The 19,069-nt window shown below is 46.2% G+C and overlaps 1 protein-coding gene across 3 annotated transcripts in view; it reads left to right on the forward strand.

Moving 5' to 3' along the window:
- LOC124044257 (E3 ubiquitin-protein ligase Midline-1-like) overlaps positions 1 to 19,069 on the forward strand; it is a 74,055-nt gene that overhangs the window by 24,286 nt on the left and 30,700 nt on the right. The window contains exon 1 of one of the 3 annotated variants that reach the window (XM_046363873.1): positions 12,697 to 12,902. The exons of the other annotated variants lie outside the window; for them this stretch is intronic. The gene's annotated coding sequence lies outside the window, so the exon portion shown is untranslated. Of the gene's footprint in view, positions 1 to 12,696; positions 12,903 to 19,069 lie in introns of those variants that run through there. 3 annotated transcript variants of the gene reach the window in all.

Consider the following 19,069-nt stretch of genomic DNA (forward strand, 5'->3'; position numbering starts at 1 on the left):
AGGAACAATGGAGGACATCTTGAAGCAAGTGGGGACAGCAGACTGGGAATGGGAGAGATTGAATATGTCCAGCCAGCTGGTCTGCGCATGCTCTGAGGACACGTCTAGGGATGTTGTCTGGGCCGGCAGCCTTGCGAGGGTTAGCATGCTTAAATGTCTTACTCACGTCGGCCACTGAGAATGGGAACCCACAGTCCTTGGGAGCGAGCCGTGTCGATGGCACTATGTTATCCTCAAAGTGGGCGAAGAAGGTGTTTAGCTTGTTCGGGAGCAAGACTTTGGTGTCCACGACGTGGCTGGTTTTCCCTTTGTAATCTGTGATTGTCTGCCACAGATGTCTCATGTCTCAGCCGTTTAATTGTGACTTACAGAGGGAAAAACTACACTGTTTATTTTCAACCATATTCCCAGTCACCTTGCCATGGTAAAATAACGTGGTTCGCGCTTTCAGTTTTGCACTAATGCTGCCATCTATCCACAGTTTCTGGTTTGTTTAGGTTTCAATAGTCACGGTGGGAACAACATCCCCTATACCCTTTCTGATGAACTCAGTCACCGTGTCCGTGTATACGTCAGTGTTATTCTTAGAGGCTATCCGGAACATATCCCAGTCTGCGTGATCAAAACAATCTTGGAGCATGGATTCCGATTGGTCAGACCAGCGCTGAATAGACCTTAGCACTAGCATTTCCTGTTTGAGTTTCTGCCTATAGGAAGGGAGGAGCAAAATTAAGTTGTGAATTAATGATCAATGATGTTTACTCTCAGGTGTGGCCGGATATTGGGAGGTTGTTATTTGCAGATGATGGGGCATTATGGAAGAGGGGAAGAAACGTGCCATACATAGTCATGAAGGTACTGGAAGCAATTGATGCGGAAGTGCGGTGGGCATTAATGTAGGGATTCAGGTTCTCTGTAGAGAACTCAGACAGTGTTCTTTACCAGGAGGAAGGTGGGAGATGAGGTATGCTTGAGGTTATATGGGAGAAGCTTGGAGAGGGTGGGGGGCCTTCAGGTTCCTTGGGGTATACTTTGACACTAGAATGGCCTGGTCAGAACACATTGAGAGAGTGGTGGGAAAGTGCAAGAAGCTGCTAAACGTGATGCGCTGTCTGACGGGGAAGGAGTGGGGGCCTGGGCGTTCCTCATTGATGACCATGTATGTTGCATTGATCCGGTCTGACGGGGAAGGAGTGGGGGACTGAGCATTCCTCATTGAGGACCATGTATGTTGCATTGACCTGGTCTGACGGGGAAGGAGTAGGGGACTGGGCATTCCTCATTGAGGACCATGTATGTTGCATTGATCTGATCTGATGGGGAAGGAGTAGGGGACTGGGCATTCCTCATTGAGGACCATGTATGTTGCATTGATCTGATCTGACGGGGAAGGAGTAGGGGACTGGGCATTCCTCATTGAGGACCATGTATGTTGCATTGATCTGATCTGACGGGGAAGGAGTGGGGGTCTGGGCATTCCTCATTGAGGACCATGTATGTTGCATTTATCTGATCTGTAATTGACTATGGCAGTATAGTGTACGGTTCTGCAGCCTGGACCGTATTGGAAAGGCTAGATGTCATACAGGGACAAGGACAAGGACTATGTAGTGGGGCGTTTTTGACCTCCCCAGTGGCTGCACTACAGGTGGAGATGAGGGAAATGCCATTGCAGATTAGGAGACAGCAACTGGCAATTAATTATTGGGTCAACCTACAGAAACCCGGGGTGCCTCATCCTTCAAAGGGAATTTTACAGGCATGCTTGGAACATGAGCGAAGACAGAACACAAGCTTTGGGTGGGTGGATAATACCCAGGTGAAGGAGATGGGACTGTGTGGAAGGCAGTTTGGTCCAACGGTAGCTATTCCTGTAAATCCACCATGGCTACTCCCGCCTCCAGTAGTTGATCTAGAAATGTTGGAGACATTACAGAAAGATAGGGAGGGTGTTGATCCATCTGATTTGCTTGATAGACGTCTGGATATTGTGGCCATTTATTGTGGCCATTTACATAGATTCAAGAGATCCAAGGACAGGATGTACTGGGTCAACATTTGTAGTGCAGGAATGTGGGGTGAGAGTCAGGAAAAGTATTACAGATCATCTGGCTGTATATATGGTGGAGCTGATGGCCATACTGTTGGCCTTGTAGTGGGTGGAGGAAGTCAAGCCAGACAGAGTAGTTATTTGCTCTGATTCACGTGCAGTGTTGATGAGTCTCTAGTACTTTAGCTCACATAGCAAACAAGACATGTTTTATGAGGTGCTACAAACCCATTGCAGGAAAGAGTAATGAGTATACAGATAAGATTTACTTAGGTCCCAGCCCATGTGAGGGTGGAGGGGAAGGATGTATTGGCTAAACAAGCACTTAGTACTGGGGATGTTAAGGTTGTAGTTTCCATGAACAAGGCAGAGGCAAAAAGCCTGATATGGACAGTAGTGGTGCAGAGATGGTAGGTGCAATGGAATAGAGATACTAAGGGCAGGCATATGTTTCAAGTACAGAGGAATGTCAGGGAGACGATGACAGCAGGGAGGGACAAGATTAAGGGTGGGACAGTTGAACAAAACCTTAAGTGTGATAGGAAAGCATCCAACAAGACCGTGTGATTATTGCCAGGAAACCGAGACAGTTGAGCATGTATTGCTACAGTGTGGGCAGTATCGGAGGGAAAGAGAGAGGCTGAGATCTAGTATGAGGGAGAAGGGGATTCAGGAAATTAGTTTATAGATCATATTGAGTTGAACGTCATTAGACATAGTTTCAAATATTTTGTTATCTTTTTAAAGAGCAACTGGGCTGGCAGGTAGGATTTAGATTCTCCCTGTCTCTGGCCCACACTCCAGAATGGTAATGCACCATGACATTGGATGCCAACCGCAGATAAACCCCACTGAAGAAGAAGATGGAGTCGTGATCTGATTTGCCGAAGGGAGTGCGGAGGAATGGCTTGTAGGCATCTCGAAAGGGGAATTTTCAGTAGTTAATTGTTTTTCCAGAAATTCGATAGAGTTTTCCTCAAATTTGCTTAGTTAAAATACCCAGCTACAATAAAGACGACCTCAGGATATGTGGTTTCCAGGTTGCATAAAGTCCAGTGTAGTTACTTGAGGGCTGTCGTGGTATCGGTTTGAGGGCTGTGACTATAGCCAAAGATAATTCTCTTGTGAGGTAATATGGTTGGCATTTGATTGTGAGGTATTCTAGGTCGGGTGAACAAAAGGACTATGTTATCACAATCACACCATGGGTAGTTAATCATGAAACATACACCATGCCTTTCTTCTTCACGGAGAGTTCTTTATTCCTGTCTGTGCGATGAACTGAGAACCCAGCTGGCTGTATGGACGGGGACAGTATATCCCGAGAGAGCCATGTTTCCGTGAAACAGAGTATGTTACAATCCCCGATGTCTATCTGGAATGAGATCCTTGCCCTGAGCTCGTCTACTGTATTGTCCAGCGACTGAACATTAGCGAGTAATATACTCGTAAGCGGATGGTGGATGGTGTGCATGCCTCCAGAGCCGGACTAGAAGTCCACTCCAAAAACCTCTTCTACCCCGACGGAATCTTGGAGCAGCCTCTGGGACTTCAGTTGCCCTGGGGGGTTACGAACAAAGGATCCAATTCTGGAAAGTCGTATTCCTGGTCGTAATGCTGGTGAGTTACCACCGCTCTCATATCCAAAATTTGTGCCCCGGCTGTATGTAATAACACAAAAAAACGTTCTGAGCTAATAATGTAAGAAATAACACACAACAAAAAAAATACAGCAAAGTTGCCTTGGAGCTAGAAGTAGAGCTGCCATGTCTGTCAGCGCATACTTAATGACAATATACAATTGGAACCATTCAAATGTCCGCTGGCTCGTTACAACTTCAGCTTTAAGCACACATTGATTTTGGCCCTCTGTGACCAAGAGAAAGTAGTCTTGTTTCAATTCTAAATCCATCGGAGAACATCATAGCGAGATTATGTTTGCTGTAACTGCTAGAGCCCTCAAACTCAACTCTGGACCTCGAAGCCAGTTCCACTGCATTTTTTTCAATGTTCCAATCTAATCAGGAACTGATTTAGAACCTGGGACACCAGGTGTGTGCGATTAATTATAAGGTAGCACAGAAGAACAGCAGGCTCCGGACCTCGTAGGGTAAGAGTTGAGTACCCCTGCTCTAGAGTCTCACACTTCGTATGCCATATTGTAAATGGATCTGTGAGGTTCACAGCCAATGGAGTTCCATCCTTTGTCTGGATAGGCCAGAAAAACCTACTCAAATGAGATGTCAGATTTCACATACTGCGGTCGGGTTCCCCTGTTCAGACATTGCTTTCATCAACCAATGGTTGCGTGCCACGTCATCGACTGTGTCATCGGCTGACAGATTTCTGTAACATATGATGTGGTTAGATGATGCGTAAAATACCTATCCTGGCATAGTAAGATCTGGGCAGAGGAACGCAACCTGTGTCTCAGATGAGAGCGGAGCAGGACAACCAGAGATGTCACAGAACAATTCACAGAGCGCTTTGTACAGAAAAATGTTGGTCAGAACTGGTCCAGAATCGCTCAAAGTCACCCAAATAGTGTACTTAACTTTTAAGAGGATTACTGTATGCCATCAACATCATATTGAGGCAGATTTCCATGACAGATGCCATGAGTTCACACTGAACAAAAATATGAATGCAACGTGTAAAGTGTTGGTCCCATGTTCCAAGAGCTGAAATAAAAATCTCAGAAATGTTCCATTCTGACATGACTTGCCCTATTGGGTGATGATCATAGGCGCCAGATCTCTGATGTAACAAAGGACAGAGAACAACATAACTGTATCTCTGAATGTGTATATTTCCCAGTGATCAGATTCACATCTAGATGTTGTGGAACTTATACGATTAAATATGAAACTATTTGTGAGAAGATGTCGTGTGATGTTAGCCTTCTAAATGAGAGAATTGTTTTTCATATGAAATCTTAACCAGTCCGTTACCACAACCCCGTGAGCAGAGGCATTATGTCATCATCAGGGAACACCCCTTTATTTCAGGATGCATAAAAGGACCCGTGATGAAATTTACATCAGACCAGTGGGACCAACAGCGTGAGGTGGAAGGTACGAAATGGTTAGACGCTCTGAAAACTTTCAACAGAGAAGAAGAAAATCTCTATAGACCAGATAGCATAAAGCAGTGGCTACATGGCTGAGAAATGATATAAAACTAAATAGCAAGCAGGCGGACGGTGTGAACCGGACGTCACAAATGATTAGACTCTACAAGACCAGTAGATGGACAGCATGAGATGAAAGGTACAAAATGGTTAGAAACTCTAAAACTTTCTCGAGTGAGAAAGATGAAGACTGTACAGGAACCTTCCGTATGCAGCTGTTTAAGTACTTTAGTCTAGTAAATGCAACCGAGAACCACCGGGTGGTACTCGGAAAGATCCATTATATAGAACATTTCCCTATCAAATGACCATTGGTACGTCTGATGTATACATAATAACAGAGCTACAACTACGAAAGACTTTGATCTCTGGTGAACAAACCAGAGACTTTCAGTCAAATTACTCTCCAGACGGACCGGATTTCAACAGAGAGACAACAAAGACATACACACGTAAATGTGTACATTGCAATTCTTTCGAATGAGCGGCCGTTCATGTGCAAAGTATTCACATTTCCCATAGTTCTCGGCTGTATGTACGTTAGTGAAGTCCTTTCCCTTTTTCTCCAGCTCTTTCTTACATGCCCCTCCCTTTCCCTCTCTTTTGAATCTGCCATTTTGTGTAACAAGCCGTCATATTGGTTTAGTCCACTAGGGACTTTTCATTGCATTATGTAGTAATCAATGTGTAAGCTATTCTGTTTGTGCGTTTATTTAATTCTGTGTGATTATTTAGTTAGTTAGTAAATAAAATATTAAGCCAATGTGTATATCACTGATTCATCACTTATGCTGGGGTTGTGCAGATATCCAAGGATTTTGCAACATCCAGAATGAGACTAAAGGTAAATTAATTAATGACTGATTTATGGCTGAAATGTAAAAGATCTTTATATCTTTAAGAGTTCATTCGGAAAACGGTAACTCGTTAAATAAAAGATTTCCGTGGTTCCCCATGATTGCTAATGAGATCATTGTTACAGGATTAATTTAATCATCATAATAATTAAACATAGTTAATTGATAATCGACATCACCTTAAATGACAGTAAACACAAGACAATTTGAACAAAAAGCTTATTTCTTTCAAATTGTGTGCACAAATTTGTTTACATCACTTAGTGAGAATCCATCCAGCCTGATCATTACACAGGTGCACCTTGTGCAGGGGACAATAAAAGGCCACTCTAAAATGTGCAGTTTGTCACACAACACAATGTCACAGATGTCTCAAGTTTTGAGGGAGCGTGCAATTGGCACACTGACAGCTGGAATTTCCACCAGAACTGTTGCCAGATACTTTAATGTACGTCCAACCAGCATCACAACCGCAGACCACATGTGACCACGCCAGCCCAGGACTTCCACATCCGGCTTCTTCACCTGCAGGATCGAGACGAGCCACCCGGACAGCTGATGAATTTGTGGGTTTGCACAATCAAAGTATTTCTGCACAAACTGTCAGAAAACCGTCTCATGGAAGCTCATCTGCATGTTCATCATCCTCACCAGGGTCTTGACCTGACTGCTGTTCGGTGTCGTAGCCGACTTCAGTGGGCAAATGCTCACCTTCGATGGTCACTGGCACGATGGAGAAGTGTGCTCTTCACGGATGAACTGTACCGGGCAGATGCCAGACAATGTGTATGGTGTTGTGTGGGTGAGCGGTTTGCTGATGTCAACATTGTGAACAGAGTGCCCCATGGTGGCGGTGTGTATAGTATGAGCAGGCACAGGCATTTTATCTTGAAGGCACAGAGATTCCTTGATGAGATCCTGAGGCCCATTGTTGTGCTATTCATCATCCACTGCCATCACCTCATGTTTCAGCATGATAATGCACGGCCCCATGATGCAAGGATCTGTACACAATTCCTGGAAGCTGAAAATGTCCCAGTACTTCCATGGCCTGCATACTCACCAGACATGTCACCAGTTGAGCAAGTTTGGGATGCTCTGGATCGACGTTTACAACAGCATGTTCCAGTTCCCGCCATTATCCAGCAACTTAGCACAGCCATTAAAACATGAATTGGACATCATTCTACAGGCCACAATCAACAGCCTGATCAACTCTATGCGAAGGAGATGTGTCAAGCTGCATGAGACAAATGGTGGCCACACCAGACACTGACTGATCTTCTGATCCATGCCCCAACTTAAACAAATAAATGTAATGTCATCATCGTAACCCTACTGACTGGGCAGAGGTCAATTCATCGTCTTTTCCAAGTTGGTTCAACGTAATTGAATTGAAATGACATGGAAACAACAGTGATTCAACCAGAGGGTGCCCAGAGGGTAATTGCTCTAGTCTTGTGCAATGGGGCCACTGAAGTATTTACTGTATATTCATTAATCAATCTTTTCTCAACCCATAGAAAACTGGATTACATTTTTCATAGCTTTCTGAAGTGAAAAAGAAAACATGAACATGTGTGTTCTCATGGCAGGGGTTCTGCTGTGGGTAATGACCAATCTGAATGGATTACTGCCAGAGCTCTGTAGCCAGCATGCTGTTCTGGGGCCTTAGTGCTGTTAACTAACTTATTACGAGATATCAATAGTCATATTTTGCATCTCAAATGGCACTCTATTCCCTATATAGCGCACTACTTTTGACCAGAGCTCGTATGGGCCCTTGGTGAAAAGTCGTGCACTAAATAGGGAATAGGGTGCCATTTTGGGAGAGAATCTCAGTGATCCATTGATAAAAGGTCATCCGAGGTAGTGGAACGTGTGAGCTGAGCTACGGGATATACATCAGCCCTTGGCTATGGAGGTGGGATGGAGGCCAAGGTTTAGCATTGATCAGATGTTATACGATGTGATTGCATCAGCGGGCGGCTGCCAAACACATCTAGTAGCTGCAGACGTTTAGAAGAGGGTGCATTTTTCCACATGACCACAGAGAGAGCGGTGGAACTGGTGCCAACAAACTGAGGAGACTTTCAACACCGTCTCGGTCAACCCCCCCACCTCACATTGGACTGGGACGAGACCCCTCCACCTCACATTGGACTTGGATGAGACCCCCCCCACCTCACATTGGACTGGGATGAGACCCCCCCACCTCACATTGGACCGGGATGAGACCCCCACCTCACATTGGACTGGGATGAGACCCGCCCACCTCACATTGGACTGTGATGAGATCCCCCACCTCACATTGGACCGGGACGAGACCCCTCCACCTCACATTGGACTTGGATGAGACCCCCCACCTCACATTGGACTGGGACGAGACTCCCCCATCCCTCATTGGACTGGGATGAGACCCCCACCTCACATTGGACTGGGATGAGACCCCCCACCTCACATTGGACTGGGATGAAACCTCCCCACCTCACATTGGACTGGGATGAGATACCCCCACCTCACATTGGACTGGGATGAGACCCCCCACCTCACATTGGACTGGGATGAGACCCGCCCACCTCACATTGGACTGGGATGAGACCCCCATCCCTCATTGGACTGGGATGAGACCCCCCACCTCACATTGAACAGGGATGAGACCCCCCACCACACATTGGACTGGGACAAGACCCCCACCTCACATTGGACTGGGATGAGACCCCCATCTCACATTGGACTGGGACGAGACCCCCACCTCACATTGGACTGGGACGAGACCCCCCATCCCTCATTGGACTGGGATGAGACCCCCCACCTCACATTGGACTGGGATGAGACCCCCCACCTCACATTGGACTGGGATGAAACCTCCCCACCTCACATTGGACTGGGATGAAACCACCCCACCTCACATTGGACTGGGATGAGACCCCCCACCTCACATTGGACTGGGATGAGACTCCCCCACCTCACATTGGACTGGGATGAGACCCCGGCCACCGCATATTGGACTTGGATGAGACTACCCCCACCTCCCATTGGACTGGGATGAGACCCCCATCCCTCATTGGACTGTGACGAGACCCCCATATCACATTGGACTGGGATGAGACCTCCCACCTCACATTGGACTGGGATGAGACCCGCCCACCTCACATTAGACTGGGATGAGATCCCCCACCTCACATTGGACGGGGATGAAACCACCCAACCTCACATTGGACTTGGATGAGACCCCCCACCTCACATTGGACTGGGATGAGACCTCCCACCTCACATTGGACTGGGATGAGACCCCTCACCTCACATTGGACCGGGATGAGACCCCCCACCTCACATTGGCCTGGGATGAGACTCCCCCACCTCACATTGGACTGGGATGAGACCCGCCAACCTCACATTGGACTGGGATGAGACCCCCATCCCTCATTGGACTGGGATGAGACCCCCCCCCCACCTCACATTGAACAGGGATGAGACCCCCCCACCACACATTGGACTGGGACAAGACCCCCACCTCACATTGGACTGGGATGAGACCCCCATCTCACATTGGACTGGGACGAGACCCCCACCTCACATTGGACTGGGACGAGACCCCCCATCCCTAATTGGACTGGGATGAGACCCCCACCTCACATTGGACTGGGATGAGATCCCCCACCTCACATTGGACTGGGATGAAACCTCCCCATCTCACGTTGGACTGGGATGAGACCTCCCACCTCACATTGGACTGGGATGAGACCCGCCCACCTTACATTGGACAGAGATGAGACCCCCCACCTCACATTGGACTGGGACAAGACCCCCACACCTCACATTGGACTGGGATGAGACCCCCACCTCACATTGGACTGGGATGAGACCCCCATCTCACATTGGACTGGGACGAGACCCCCACCTCACATTGGACTGGGGCGAGACTCCCCCATCCCTCATTGGACTGGGATGAGACCCCCACCTCACATTGGACTGGGATGAGACCCCCCACCTCACATTGGACTGGGATGAAACCTCCCCACCTCACATTGGACTGGGATGAGATACCCCCACCTCACATTGGACTGGGATGAGACCCCCCCACCTCACATTGGACTGGGATGAGACTCCCCCACCTCACATTGGACTGGGATGAGATCCCCCCACCTCACATTGGACGGGGATGAAACCACCCAACCTCACATTGGACTTGGATGAGACCCCCCACCTCACATTGGACTTGGATGAGACCTCCCACCTCACATTGGACTGGGATGAGACCCCCTCACCTCACATTGGACCGGGATGAGACCCCCCACCTCACATTGGCCTGGGATGAGACTCCCCCACCTCACATTGGACTGGGATGAGACCCGCCAACCTCACATTGGACTGGGATGAGACCCCCATCCCTCATTGGACTGGGATGAGACCCCCCCCCCACCTCACATTGAACAGGGATGAGACCCCCCACCACACATTGGACTGGGACAAGACCCCCACCTCACATTGGACTGGGATGAGACCCCCATCTCACATTGGACTGGGACGAGACCCCCACCTCACATTGGACTGGGACGAGACCCCCATCCCTAATTGGACTGGGATGAGACCCCCACCTCACATTGGACTGGGATGAGATCCCCCCACCTCACATTGGACTGGGATGAAACCTCCCCATCTCACATTGGACTGGGATGAGACCTCCCACCTCACATTGGACTGGGATGAGACCCGCCCACCTTACATTGGACAGAGATGAGACCCCCCACCTCACATTGGACTGGGACAAGACCCCCACACCTCACATTGGACTGGGATGAGACCCCCACCTCACATTGGACTGGGATGAGACCCCCATCTCACATTGGACTGGGACGAGACCCCCACCTCACATTGGACTGGGACGAGACTCCCCCATCCCTCATTGGACTGGGATGAGACCCCCACCTCACATTGGACTGGGATGAGACCCCCCACCTCACATTGGACTGGGATGAAACCTCCCCACCTCACATTGGACTGGGATGAGATACCCCCACCTCACATTGGACTGGGATGAGACCCCCCACCTCACATTGGACTGGGATGAGACTCCCCACCTCACATTGGACTGGGATGAAACCCCCCACCTCACATTGGACTGGGATGAAACCACCCAACCTCACATTGGACTTGGATGAGACCCCCCCCCACCTCACATTGGACTGGGATGAGACCTCCCACCTCACATTGGACTGGGATGAGACCCCCCACCTCACATTGGACCGGGATGAGACCCCCCACCTCACATTGGCCTGGGATGAGACTCCCCCACCTCACATTGGACTGGGATGAAACCACCCCACCTCACATTGGACTGGGATGAGCCCCCCACACCTCACATGGGACTGGGATGAGACCCCCCACACCTCACATGGGACTGGGATGAGACCCCCCACCTCACATTGGACTGGGATGAAACCCCCCACCTCACATGGGACTGGGATGAGACTCCCCCACCTCACATTGGACTGGGATAAGACCCCCACCTCACATTGGACTGGGATGAGACCCCCACCTCACATTGGACTGGGATAAGACCCCCACCTCACATGGGACTGGGATGAGACTCCCCCACCTCACATTTGACTGGAATAAGACCCCCCACCTCACATGGGACTGGGATGAAACCCCCACCTCACATTGGACTGGGATAAGACCCCCCACCTCACATGGGACTGGGATGAGACTCCCCCACCTCACATTTGACTGAGATGAGACCCCCCCCCCACCTCACATTGGACTGGGATGAGACCCCCCACCTCACATTGGACTGGGATAAGACCCCCCACCTCACATTGGACTGGGATGAGACCCGCCCACCTCACATTGGACTGGGATGAAACCCCCCACCTCACATTGGACTGGGATAAGACCCCCCACCTCACATTGGACTGGGATAAGACCCCCCACCTCACATTGGACTGGGATAAGACCCCCCACCTCACATTGGACTGGGATGAGACCCCCCCACCTCACATTGGACTGGGATAAGACCCCCCACCTCACATTGGACTGGGATGAGACCCCCCCACCTCACGTTGGACTGGGATGAGACCCCCCACCTCACGTTGGACTGGGATGAGACCCCCCACCTCACATTGGACTGGGATGAGACCCCCCACCTCACATTGGACTGGGATAAGACCCCCCACCTCACATTGGACTGGGATGAGACCCCCACCTCACATTGGACTGGGATAAGACCCCCCACCTCACATTGGACTGGGATGAGACCCCCCACCTCACATTGGACTGGGATAAGACCCCCCACCTCACATTGTGACAGTGTTACATGTTTTTCATCAACATTGGTGTGTTGTGGTGTATACTAATCATTGTGTGATATACTGGATTGATAGTGCGGCTCTACCTGCTGTGTTTCTTCTATATGTCAACGACTAGTCACTGCATCCACATACATTATGATTGATGGTTATTGGACTATATAAACATTCTCCAGTAACACCATATGTGCTGTTTTTGGGAAATTCTTTCTGAACACAGCAAAGCTTCTCAGCTCACAATCCCCGAGCTGACACACCCACCATCTCAGAGGTCCCTCCCCCTCTGTGTGATTGGTTAGTTTTCAGCCCACGGCAGACAGTTTCAACCCTCCTAGAGGGCCAGAAACTCACAGAAGAGTCAATACTGGTACTGGAGGTAAAAAACAGACGAGTCAAAATTGGTACTGGAGGTAAAAACAGACGAGTCAGCCTGTTATTGCAGAGCGTTGCAGTGGATTGGCCTGTTATAGTGTAGTGTTACCAGACTCGTCAACTGTGAGACATTTCTTATTTTCCCCCTGTTTGTGGATAATGGGATTTTAACCATGTGGCAGGTAAAAAAAGAGGTTACTTTATCTTCAGGTTTGCATATTTTCTTACACAGAAACAAGTGGTGTCTGTGTGCTGTATGTGTTTCGGTGTCAGTGTGTTGACATGTTTGGGAGCAAAATGTTGACTCAGCCTCGAGGCAGGGCGTAGTTCAAAAGCTGATGTCACTCTGCTGTTCTGCACTCAGAAAATTCCATTATGGTTGAATTATGAAAGTGTGACATCACAGTGTGTAGAATAACACAGTGGTTGAGGGAGGCAGTGAGTGAAAGGACACGACAAAATGTTGTGATCAAAATGTTGTGATCAATGGATTGTCTGTGATCCTCATTCTTTTGACGTGACTCATTCTGAAGCTGCGAATGTTGTGATGAGGAAAGCTGGTGTGTCAACTTCAGTGCTGATAACAATACCAAAGGTTTACCACCTTGATTGTCAAGGAAACATTATTTATGAGTTAGATCAATCCTAAGAAGTGTTGCCTTTTTTATCAAACATTCCATTTGCAGAATGCAGTTGGAATATCAGGCTTTATTGTTTTTCAGTTGGTAGAATTCATGTCTGGCTCTCACACATTTCAATGAAAGCTATTTTTGTGTTGAGTGAAGCTCCTCTTTTTCAAAAGTGTATTACCAATAACATTCTCAGTGTGTTGCACAGTTATACCAGTGCTAACAGGGGAATGAGAATATCCCGGTGTCCCAATGCCCCACCAAATGTCTTTTACTACTCAAGATAAGAGAAACACAAGTGAAATATAGCAGTGTTTGCAATCTGAGTTGCCTGTCTAGCTTCAAAGCAGTACTATTGTAACAAAACATTGCCTGTAGTTTTAGATCAGAGTTTATCTGTGTACTTCCTTATTACTTCCTTATTTTATAAGTGTAAAATGGAGACTTGTTGGAGCCTGGGGTTTTCTTGATTAATTAGTAACTAACTATCTCCCGGGGGAACAGAGGAATGCCTGACTTTTCTCTGGAACCACTCTTAGATCACCTGTATCCCCATGGAAACCTTGTCAGTGTGTGAATGATTTGTTTACGTTGATTGTAGCCTAGAAAAGAGGTCAACAAGGAAAGGTACAGGCGGGATAGTGAGTAATGACTTTGGCAGTCTACATCGGTAACGTTTTGTTTGGTACTAATATAGATTAGTATTATAGCAGTGTGTGTGTGCACAGTGCATGATTTATCATCAGTTGAAATAGTCAATTTGTCAGGGATTGTCATTGTCATGCGGTTTACATGTCAGCCACAAGGTGTCGCTCTTTTACCTCTGTTTTGCAGTGGCTAAATTGCCCATCAATTTATATGTGGTAATCTGAAATCACTATGCAGCAATATAAACAGCACACTTTACGTATAAAAATGACAAAATATGTACTTTGTTAACCTATACATTTTTTCAAGTAATTTCAATGATGCATTATAAACCCTCAATTTAATCCAGTGAGTACTTTGTACAGTATTTTGGGATCAAGGGAGAAACGTGAGATTATATTTGATAAGAGATTAGTGCAATCCAACTGCGACCAAATTCTGTTATCATGAAATCTGTGCTGGGCCAGGGCTTTGCTGGAAAATAATGAGTCTGAGGGGGATTCAGTGAAAGTTCACGTGGCCATGGAAAGAAAACACTATTTTCCTGCTGATGCCACCTGCCAAGCCGCAGAGAGGAAATGGGAGAGTTTGGCTGTTCTGATAACTGACCAGGATGACCTACAGAAAGACTGACCCTGCCAACAGCAGGCGTAGCTAACAGACCCTCTGTTCTAATGCTGCTTGACTGCTTGGCTGGTTAAAGGCTAACTGGCAATGAATCAATCCAACTAATGGCCTCTGTTTCCAATTTCTTATCTGTGGTCAAATCTACATTGGATTGCCTCTCTCAACTGCACACAAACTCCTTTGCAGTGTATCTCCTTCAGCTGGTTGCATTTCATAACTGTACTATTGTATTCATACACTTACGTTCCTAACTGTAGGCTATTGTTTATTGGCACACTTTGTAATCAATATCCCTCATCGAGACATCAACACTAAACAAATGAAATACCTATTGTCATGTCACAATCAATACATATGTAGAATCTTCATTTGATCACTCTTTTTCTGCTGAAAAAAATGTCCTGCTCGGCAGGATATGCAAACTTGTAGTGTATTCAAGGTTTTAAAAAAGGCCTATAAAGTTTGAGATTTCACTTTGAAATGTCAGTCTTGACGTCGAACTTGACAGGAGTGGGCTGTTGGACCGCTCTATTGAACCGGCTGCTTTAGGAGGCAGAGCCAGGTCACACATTGGTCGCAGATACGCCACAAAAACAGGATTACAGATAAACATGTTAGGTATCTGCCCCGGGAAACAAAGTTCTCTCTCTCTCTCTCTCTCTCTCTCTCTCTCTCTCTCTCTCTCTCTCTCTCTCTCTCTCTCTCTCTCTCTCTCTCTCTCTCTCTCTCTCTCTCTCTCTCTCTCTCTCTCTAATGATGAATACAAGGATAAAGGCCGTCATTAGAGATGATCAAATAGCGTGGCAAAGCTGATTAGAAAGAGCTTGAATTGAGAGAAAAAAAACAATCCAAGTATGACTAAAATCTATTTAGTTATACAGATGTAGGATCTTAATTTGAGCACTCTTCTGTTGCTGAGCATTTTCATGCATAGCAGGAATTGCAAAGTTGAAGTGTATTCAAGGTTTTAAAAAGGTTTCTAAAGTTTTGTAATTTTACTGCTGTAGCAAACTGACTCGAATTACAATCCTACATCTGTGAGCTCTAATAGAAGCTCTAATATTCCGTTTCACGGAAGCCCCGTATTGCTTAGTAGAGTACTAATGCTTGATTCGTGCATATATCCCAACTGGAAAACCTGTCAGTGCCCACATGCAGAGAACCTTATCCCTGTCTACTGTTTCTCTGGTAGTTCAGCTGTTACACTGCCATGCATGCCTGGGCCCTGGGGATAAACAATTTACACTTCATCCTATTATTAAGATTATATTATCGGCTTTCCTGCACTTAATCTTGGCCGGTCTGCTGGCACTAGATGTCGGGGATTTAACAACCTTTATGACAACAGCTCTGTGGGTCTCTTTTTAGGCTGTTGGTGTCTAGATGTGGTTACTCATTAGACAGTGTTAGTTGGCTTTTTAAAAGTGGTCTGTCTCTCTCTCTCAGGACACGTGAATGCACAGTCCTATTGGCTATTGATTGTGAGTCTTGTGCCAACCAATGACTGTAGGTGCCAACACCCCCTGGTTGGTTGTAAGAGCCTGTCCCAGCCCCATTGAAAAGTTCACATTTTTCCATTACTGGCAGTGGGCAGACAGGGGGCTGGCTTTTGATCAAGGCAATTGATCAAGGCAATTGATCATTCAGATCCACCCATGCATTTACTAATCAAAGTTAATGCAGCATAATTTTTGTGTATGTATTCCTTATAGATTGAAAAAAGTTTGAACAATTTTTTCTATTTTTTCAATTTAACTAGGCAAGTCAGTTAAACAACAAATTGTTATTTACAATGACGGCACACCCCGGCCAAAACCTAACCCAGATGACACTGGGCCAATTGTGTGCCGCCTAATGGGACTCCCAATCACGGCCAAATGTGATACAGCCTGGAATCGAACCAGGGACTGTAGTGACATCTCTTGCACTGAGACCGCTGCACCACTCCTGAGCATGCCATCAATTTATTTTGTATTATACATGAATGTTGCATACTTGTGGCAAAACGCACATATGAAACTATTTCTTTTTTATTTTTACCTTTATTTAACTAGGCAAGTCAGTTAATTAAGAACAAATTCTTATTTACAATGACAGCCAAGGAACAGTGGGTTAACTGCCTGTTCAGGGGTAGAACAACAGAATTGTACCTTGTCAGCTCGGGGATTTGAACTTGCAACCTTCCGGTTACTAGTCCAACACTCTAACCACTAGGCTACCCTGCTGCCCAAGGACTTTATGTATATCAAAACAGTATATAAAAACATTATTTTTTAAATAGCAGGCATGTGTTAGGCTACTATAGGTAGAGAAAGGAACTAGGACCATGTTTTTAGGAACCTCTGGGTCCCGGGTGTGTGAAGATGAGCCTCACTCTTCTCCACTGAAACACACTGACACTAAAATGCACCAGTACAGTACACTACAGTACACTACCGTACACTACCTAACAGTACACTACAGTACAGTACACTACCTAACAGTACACTACAGTACAGTACACTACCTAACAGTACACTACCGTACAATACAGTACAGTACACTGCCTAACAGTACAGTACAGTACAGTACAGTACAGTACAGTACAGTACAGTACAGTACAGTACAGTACAGTACCTACAGTACAGTACAGTACAGTACAGTACACTACACTACACTACACTACACTACACTACAGTACACTACCTAACAGTACAGTACACTACAGTACACTACAGTACACTACCTAACAGTACAGTACACTACACTACACTACCTAACAGTACAGTACACTACAGTACACTACCTAACAGTACAGTACACTACAGTACAGTACACTACCTAACAGTACACTACCTAACAGTACAGTACAGTACAGTACACTACCTAACAGTACAGTACAGTACAGTACAGTACAGTACAGTACAGTACAGTACACTACACTACACTACACTACACTACACTACACTACCTAACAGTACAGTACACTACAGTACACTACAGTACACTACCTAACAGTACAGTACACTACACTACACTACTCTACAGTACAGTACACTACCTAACAGTACACTACACTACACTACACTACACTACACTACACTACACTACACTACACTACCTAACAGTACAGTACACTACAGTACACTACAGTACACTACCTAACAGTACAGTACACTACACTACACTACAGTACACTACAGTACACTACGTAACAGTACAGTACAGTACACTACACTACAGTACAGTACACTACAGTATGGTACACTACCTAACAGTACAGTACAGTACAGTACCTAACAGTACAGCACACTACAGTACAGTACACTACACTACACTACAGTACAGTACAGTAAAGTAGAGTACACTACCTAACAGTACACCACAATACAGTACAGTACAGGACCTAACAGTACACACCAGTGCAGTACTGTATAGTACAGTACAGTACACTACCTAACAGTACAGTACAGTACAGTACAGTACAGTACAGTACAGTACAGTACAGTACAGTACAGTACAGTACAGTACAGTACAGTACAGTACAGTGCAGTACAGTACAGTACAGTACAGTACAGTACAGTACAGTACAGTACCTAACAGTACATTACAGTACAGTACACTACCTAACAGTAAACTAACATACAGTATAGTACAGTACAGTACACTACCTAACAGTACACTACAATACAGTACAGTACAGTACAGTACCTAACAGTACACTACCGTAGAGTACAGTACAGTACACTACCTAACAGTACAGTACAGTACAGTACAGTACAGTACCTAACAGTACAGTACACTACCTAACAGTACAGTACACTACACTACAGTACACTACACTACAGTACAGAACAGTACACTACAGTACACTACACTACACTACAGTACAGTACAGTACAGTACAGTACAGTACAGTACAGTACAGTACACTACAGTACACTACAGTACACTACATTACACTGCAATACACTACAGTACTGTACAGTACACTACCTAACAGTACAGTACACTACATTACACTGCAATACACTACAGTACTGTACAGTACAGTACACTACATTACACTGCAATACACGACAGTACACTCCATTTCACAACAGTACTTTACACTACAGTACAGTACAGCACACTACACTGCATTACACTGCAATACACTACAGTACAGTACAGTACAGTACACTACACTACATTACACTGCAATATACGACAGTACACTCCATTTCACAACAGTACTTTACACTACAGTACAGTACAGCACACTACACTACATTACACTGCAATACACTACAGTACAGTACAGCACACTACACTACATTACACTGCAATACACGACAGTACACTACACTACAGTATACTAGACTACAGTACAGCAGGTATTGCTGCCCAGCTGGAGGCTTCACAGGAAATCAGACAGGGGAAAGCCATTGACATTCCATCTCCAACACCATGTGCTACTCTCTCTC

The sequence above is a fragment of the Oncorhynchus gorbuscha genome, linkage group LG09 (genome assembly GCF_021184085.1).
Source record: "Oncorhynchus gorbuscha isolate QuinsamMale2020 ecotype Even-year linkage group LG09, OgorEven_v1.0, whole genome shotgun sequence".
Lineage (NCBI taxonomy): Eukaryota > Metazoa > Chordata > Actinopteri > Salmoniformes > Salmonidae > Oncorhynchus > Oncorhynchus gorbuscha.